Genomic DNA, 7,500 nt, shown 5'->3' with positions numbered 1-7,500 from the left:
AGTCCTCTGCAGACCACATGCAGACCCAGTCCTCTGCAGACCACATGCAGACCCAGTCCTCTGCAGACCACATGCAGACCCAGTCCTCTGCAGACCACATGCAGGCCCAGTCCTCTGCAGACCACATGCAGACCCAGTCCTCTGCAGACCACATGAGACCCAGGCCGGCAGCACAAAGTGGGTTTATATGCAAACTGTTGTCCCATTTCCCTAAAGCTCTCCAAAATACTGCGGCTTTAAGAGTAATGCGGGCCGGGCCCGGCATGGTACTTAGTTGTTTGGTGTGATCTGTCTGTTTTGAATTACATGCTTAACAGCAATAGCAGGGGGTTTATGAATATGGAGATAGGAATCATATGTGTTTAGGATTCCTGGGGCATTGCGTGTGCATGTTTTGCTTTTTGTGGGAAAGAGAACGGGGATATGATTGCCTGGCGTTGGAGAGAGAAAAAGCGAAGGAGAGGGGAAACGGGGCGAAGAATGAGAGATGAAGCTGTCAACAGATAAGCGACGTTTGATCTGTCACTGTCACCTCGTGCACGGTCACAGCCAGGTCGTGCTCCCTCCCTCCCTGCCTGCCTGCCTGCCTGCCTGCCTGACTGCAGCAGTGCCCGCTGATCTAAAGAACACATGGAGTGGTGTGAACGCAGCAAGGCATCATGTGTCCAGAGGACAAGCTGTTAAGCTGCTGTGCATGACCACCGCCGCTTCACCGAAGATGCCCTCCTCCTCCTCCTCCTCCTCCTCCTCCACCAGCGCCACCGGGATGGTTCATGATTGGAGGCGCCCACGGCTTCTGGCAGCGGAGGAGCCAATAAAGCAATGTAGGTCAGTAGACTTCCAGGCAAGCACGCTCCTATTTCTGACACCTCCAGTCAGCAGCACCACCCTTCCTCCTCCTCCTCCTCACCTCCCCCCCCTCCATCAAAACAAACAAATGCAACAGACAAACTTAAAGGAATAGTTTGCACAAAAACAAACATTCCGTCACCCTCTACTAATCACCGTGGTGAAATGAAAGCCATGTGAAATGTGTTGGTGCGTAGGACACACAGGGAGGTTTGCCAGCACAGCTTTCTCCAAAACAACTCAAGTCAATGGCGACCTGTTCCAGTAAGGGTTTTTGCACTAAATGATGGTGTTAAAGCAGCTACGAGCAAGATTTTCGATTGTTATTAAACAGTCTAAATGTAATATCGATGCCTCACGTCTTACCTCTAATAGTAGACGAGACCAACGCCGAGTAGTCTCGCTTGAACCCCGAGTGAATCGGCCAGTGTTGTCTTGACGATTAGTCTGTCTGCGGCCGGGGCAGATCAGGAAGTGAAATGAAACGGTTTGCGGCAGCCACTTTGGCCATAACCACAAAATAACAAAATTACTTCCAAACAAACTGTTAGAATATAACGAGAGATGTTCGCGAGAGTAGCAAGCCCCTGGATGTAGCGAGCATGGCGGTCTCCTTGTTTATGGTCTGTTGCTAGGCAGAGCGAAACGGTTGAAGGCAGGCAGCTGCCGTAAACCGTAAACTGAGCAATCTCTGATTCATACGGCTTTGGTCTCACCTACTATTATAGGTAAGATGTGATGCATCAATATTACATTTAGACTGTTTAATAACAATCGAGAATCTTGCTCGTAGCTGCTTTAATATATAGGTCAAATACGAGGGATCAGCCGAGCAGCATTTTGGTAAACAAACCGCGTCACCGGGTGGCAACGGCAATGGAACCCTATGGAGCCCATGTGGCGTGAGACGTGAGTGTCTGACTCTAGCCGGCTAACTCTGTTTACAATTTAAAAACTGAGACAGTTCACACAACTTTAAGACGACATGCATATATTATACATCAAACTCTTGAGCTAATTCTGCTCTCACTCAGAATGTCAAAATATAAGCGATGTGATGTATAGTTTCTGAGATATGAACGTTTGTTTGGCACAACTCATACTATTAACTGCCGCGGGGTTCCACATTTCTGGGTGGCAAGTGACGTCACGCTGATTCGTCCTATAGGAACTGTGAAGAACTGGTCCCCACTGACTTCAGTTGCTTTGCAGAAGGCTACGATAGAGTTGTGCTGTCAACCTCCCTGTGTGTTATATGGACTAACTCCACCTGTGTTGACATCTGGCACGAGGGGGAGTAAATGATAACTATTAACCTGTTCCTCTCATTTCCACTTCCAGGTGTCTATACCAACATGGCTTTCCAAAGTGCCTCATTCACAGCTCCAACTTTAGTTATATGTCACTTTTTCTATCACAAAAAGTCGACTACAGAATCAGAGTTTCGGTGCCAAATGCCCAGTCACATTTACATGCTCGGAGGCCAGGCTCGGTCACTACCCAGTAGACGTCCGCCAGTCTCAGCTTGACTCCGGTCCAGTTCACACTCACTAGCCCACAGCACTTAATAAAGTCATAAAGTCCACACCACAGCCGTTGCTAGCGCAGTACTTGGTTGTGGATACAGTCTTAACACCTCAACTGCAGCCCCGCTCCCCCGGTCCCTGTCTCAGCCTGTATGGTCCCTGCCTCAGCCTGTATGGTCCCTGTCTCAGCCTGTCTGGTCCCTGCCTCAGCCTGTACGGTCCCTGTCTCAGCCTGTATGGTCCCTGTCTCAGCCTGTACGGTCCCTGTCTCAGCCTGTATGGTCCCTGCCTCAGCCTGTACGGTCCCTGCCTCAGCCTGTGTGGTCCCTGCCTCAGCCTGTGTGGTCCCTGTCTCAGCCTGTGTGGTCCCTGCCTCAGCCTGTATGGTCCCTGTCTCAGCCTGTATGGTCCCTGCCTCAGCCTTTGTGGTCCCTGCCTCAGCCTGTGTGGTCCCTGTCTCAGCCTGTGTGGTCCCTGCCTCAGCCTGTGTGGTCCCTGTCTCAGCCTGTGTGGTCCCTGTCTCAGCCTGTATGGTCCCTGTCTCAGCCTGTACGGTCCCTGTCTCAGCCTGTATGGTCCCTGTCTCAGCCTGTACGGTCCCTGTCTCAGCCTGTATGGTCCCTGTCTCAGCCTGTATGGTCCCTGTCTCAGCCTGTGTGGTCCCTGCCTCAGCCTGTGTGGTCCCTGCCTCAGCCTGTATGGTCCCTGTCTCAGCCTGTGTGGTCCCTGTCTCAGCTGTATGGTCCCTGTCTCAGCCTGTACGGTCCCTGTCTCAGCCTGTACGGTCCCTGTCTCAGCCTGTATGGTCCCTGTCTCAGCCTGTATGGTCCCTGTCTCAGCCTGTATGGTCCCTGTCTCAGCCTGTGTGGTCCCTGCCTCAGCCTGTGTGGTCCCTGCCTCAGCCTGTATGGTCCCTGTCTCAGCCTGTGTGGTCCCTGTCTCAGCCTGTATGGTCCCTGCCTCAGCCTGTATGGTCCCTGTCTCAGCCTGTATGGTCCCTGCCTCAGCCTGTATGGTCCCTGCCTCAGCCTGTGTGGTCCCTGCCTCAGCCTGTATGGTCCCTGTCTCAGCCTGTGTGGTCCCTGTCTCAGCCTGTGTGGTCCCTGCCTCAGCCTGTATGGTCCCTGTCTCAGCCTGTGTGGTCCCTGTCTCAGCCTGTGTGGTCCCTGTCTCAGCCTGTGTGGTCCCTGTCTCAGCCTGTAGGGGTGCATGAGTAGAGTTCAGCCTGGGCCCCTGTGTGGAGCGTGCAGAGTTCAGTGGGACAGGCTGCAGACAGAGAGCAGAGTTCAGTGGGACAGGCTGCAGACAGACAGCAGAGTTCAGTGGGACAGGCTGCAGACAGACAGCAGAGTTCAGTGGGACAGGCTGCAGACAGACAGCAGAGTTCAGTGGGACAGGCTGCAGACAGAGAGCAGAGTTCAGTGGGACAGGCTGCAGACAGACAGCAGAGTTCAGTGGGACAGGCTGCAGACAGACAGCAGAGTTCAGTGGGACAGGCTGCAGACAGAGAGCAGAGTTCAGTGGGACAGGCTGCAGACAGACAGCAGAGTTCAGTGGGACAGGCTGCAGACAGACAGCAGAGTTCAGTGGGACAGGCTGCAGACAGACAGCAGAGTTCAGTGGGACAGGCTGCAGACAGAGAGCAGAGTTCAGTGGGACAGGCTGCAGACAGACAGCAGAGTTCAGTGGGACAGGCTGCAGACAGACAGCAGAGTTCAGTGCGACAGGCTGCAGACAGACAGTAGAGTTCAGTGGGACAGGCTGCAGACAGACAGCAGAGTTCAGTGGGACAGGCTGCAGACAGACAGCAGAGTTCAGTGGGACAGGCTGCAGACAGACAGCAGAGTTCAGTGGGACAGGCTGCAGACAGACAGCAGAGTTCAGTGGGACAGGCTGCAGACAGACAGCAGAGTTCAGTGGGACAGGCTGCAGACAGACAGCAGAGTTCAGTGGGACAGGCTGCAGACAGACAGCAGAGTTCAGTGGGACAGGCTGCAGACAGACAGCAGAGTTCAGTGGGACAGGCAGCAGAGTTCAGTGGGACAGGCTGCAGACAGAGAGCAGAGTTCAGTGGGACAGGCTGCAGACAGACAGCAGAGTTCAGAGGGACAGGCTGCAGACAGAGAGCAGAGTTCAGTGGGACAGGCAGAGAGCAGAGTTCAGTGGGACAGGCAGCAGAGTTCAGTGGGACAGGCTGCAGACAGACAGCAGAGTTCAGTGGGACAGGCTGCAGACAGACAGCAGAGTTCAGTGGGACAGGCTGCAGACAGACAGCAGAGTTCAGTGGGACAGGCAGAGAGCAGAGTTCAGTGGGACAGGCTGCAGACAGACAGCAGAGTTCAGTGGGACAGGCTGCAGACAGACAGCAGAGTTCAGTGGGACAGGCTGCAGACAGACAGCAGAGTTCAGTGGGACAGGCTGCAGACAGAGAGCAGAGTTCAGTGGGACAGGCTGCAGACAGACAGCAGAGTTCAGTGGGACAGGCTGCAGACAGACAGCAGAGTTCAGTGGGACAGGCTGCAGACAGAGAGCAGAGTTCAGTGGGACAGGCTGCAGACAGAGAGCAGAGTTCAGTGGGACAGGCTGCAGACAGACAGCAGAGTTCAGTGGGACAGGCTGCAGACAGAGAGCATAGTTCAGTGGGACAGGCTGCAGAGTTCAGTGGGACAGGCTGCAGACAGACAGCAGAGTTCAGTGGGACAGGCTGCAGACAGACAGTAGAGTTCAGTGGGACAGGCTGCAGACAGAGAGCAGAGTTCAGTGGGACAGGCTGCAGACAGACAGCAGAGTTCAGTGGGACAGGCTGCAGACAGACAGTAGAGTTCAGTGGGACAGGCTGCAGACAGAGAGCAGAGTTCAGTGGGACAGGCTGCAGACAGACAGCAGAGTTCAGTGGGACAGGCTGCAGACAGACAGCAGAGTTCAGTGGGACAGGCTGCAGACAGACAGCAGAGTTCAGTGGGACAGGCTGCAGACAGACAGCAGAGTTCAGTGGGACAGGCTGCAGACAGACAGCAGAGTTCAGTGGGACAGGCTGCAGACAGACAGCAGAGTTCAGTGGGACAGGCTGCAGACAGACAGCAGAGTTCAGTGGGACAGGCTGCAGACAGACAGCAGAGTTCAGTGGGACAGGCTGCAGACAGACAGCAGAGTTCAGTGGGACAGGCTGCAGACAGACAGCAGAGTTCAGTGGGACAGGCTGCAGACAGACAGCAGAGTTCAGTGGGACAGGCTGCAGACAGACAGCAGAGTTCAGTGGGACAGACAGTAGAGTTCAGTGGGACAGGCTGCAGACAGACAGCAGAGTTCAGTGGGACAGACAGTAGAGTTCAGTGGGACAGGCTGCAGACAGACAGCAGAGTTCAGTGGGACAGGCTGCAGACAGACAGCAGAGTTCAGTGGGACAGGCTGCAGACAGACAGTAGAGTTCAGTGGGACAGGCTGCAGACAGACAGCAGAGTTCAGTGGGACAGGCTGCAGACAGACAGCAGAGTTCAGTGGGACAGGCTGCAGACAGACAGTAGAGTTCAGTGGGACAGGCTGCAGACAGACAGCAGAGTTCAGTGGGACAGACAGTAGAGTTCAGTGGGACAGGCTGCAGACAGACAGCAGAGTTCAGTGGGACAGACAGTAGAGTTCAGTGGGACAGGCTGCAGACAGAGAGCAGAGTTCAGTGGGACAGGCTGCAGACAGAGAGCAGAGTTCAGTGGGACAGGCTGCAGACAGACAGTAGAGTTCAGTGGGACAGGCTGCAGACAGACAGCAGAGTTCAGTGGGACAGGCTGCAGACAGACAGCAGAGTTCAGTGGGACAGGCTGCAGACAGACAGCAGAGTTCAGTGGGACAGGCTGCAGACAGTAGAGTTCAGTGGGACAGGCTGCAGACAGAGAGCAGAGTTCAGTGGGACAGGCTGCAGACAGAGAGCAGAGTTCAGTGGGACAGGCTGCAGACAGAGAGCAGAGTTCAGTGGGACAGGCTGCAGACAGACAGCAGAGTTCAGTGGGACAGGCTGCAGACAGACAGCAGAGTTCAGTGGGACAGGCTGCAGACAGAGAGCAGAGTTCAGTGGGACAGGCTGCAGACAGAGAGCAGAGTTCAGTGGGACAGGCTGCAGACAGACAGCAGAGTTCAGTGGGACAGGCTGCAGACAGACAGCAGAGTTCAGTGGGACAGGCTGCAGACAGACAGCAGAGTTCAGTGGGACAGGCTGCAGACAGAGAGCAGAGTTCAGTGGGACAGGCTGCAGACAGACAGCAGAGTTCAGTGGGACAGGCTGCAGACAGACAGCAGAGTTCAGTGGGACAGGCTGCAGACAGAGAGCAGAGTTCAGTGGGACAGGCTGCAGACAGACAGCAGAGTTCAGTGGGACAGGCAGAGAGCAGAGTTCAGTGGGACAGGCTGCAGACAGACAGCAGAGTTCAGTGGGACAGACAGACAGCAGAGTTCAGTGGGACAGGCTGCAGACAGACAGCAGAGTTCAGTGGGACAGGCTGCAGACAGACAGCAGAGTTCAGTGGGACAGGCAGAGAGCAGAGTTCAGTGGGACAGGCTGCAGACAGACAGCAGAGTTCAGTGGGACAGACAGACAGCAGAGTTCAGTGGGACAGGCTGCAGACAGACAGCAGAGTTCAGTGGGACAGGCTGCAGACAGACAGCAGAGTTCAGTGGGACAGGCTGCAGACAGACAGCAGAGTTCAGTGGGACAGGCTGCAGACAGACAGCAGAGTTCAGTGGGACAGGCTGCAGACAGACAGCAGAGTTCAGTGGGACAGGCTGCAGACAGGCAGCAGAGTTCAGTGGGACAGGCTGCAGACAGACAGCAGAGTTCAGTGGGACAGGCTGCAGACAGAGAGCAGAGTTCAGTGGGACAGGCTGCAGACAGAGAGCAGAGTTCAGTGGGACAGGCTGCAGACAGACAGCAGAGTTCAGTGGGACAGGCTGCAGACAGACAGCAGAGTTCAGTGGGACAGGCTGCAGACAGACAGCAGAGTTCAGTGGGACAGGCTGCAGACAGACAGCAGAGTTCAGTGGGACAGGCTGCAGACAGACAGCAGAGTTCAGTGGGACAGGCTGCAGACAGACAGCAGAGTTCAGTGGGACAGGCTGCAGACAGACAGCAGAGTTC

At 55.1% G+C, this 7,500-nt stretch overlaps 1 protein-coding gene across 1 annotated transcript in view; it reads right to left on the bottom strand.

The window, feature by feature from the left end:
• Nucleotides 1–7,500, bottom strand: part of spon2a (spondin 2a, extracellular matrix protein) — a gene marked incomplete at its 5' end in the record, with an annotated part of 29,450 nt that overhangs the window by 15,799 nt on the left and 6,151 nt on the right. The window lies entirely within an intron of this gene.

Source organism: Poromitra crassiceps, assembly GCF_964638095.1.
Source record: "Poromitra crassiceps genome assembly, chromosome: 15".
Classification (NCBI taxonomy): Eukaryota; Metazoa; Chordata; class Actinopteri; order Beryciformes; family Melamphaidae; genus Poromitra; species Poromitra crassiceps.
This window is presented reverse-complemented; position numbering and strand designations above follow the sequence as displayed.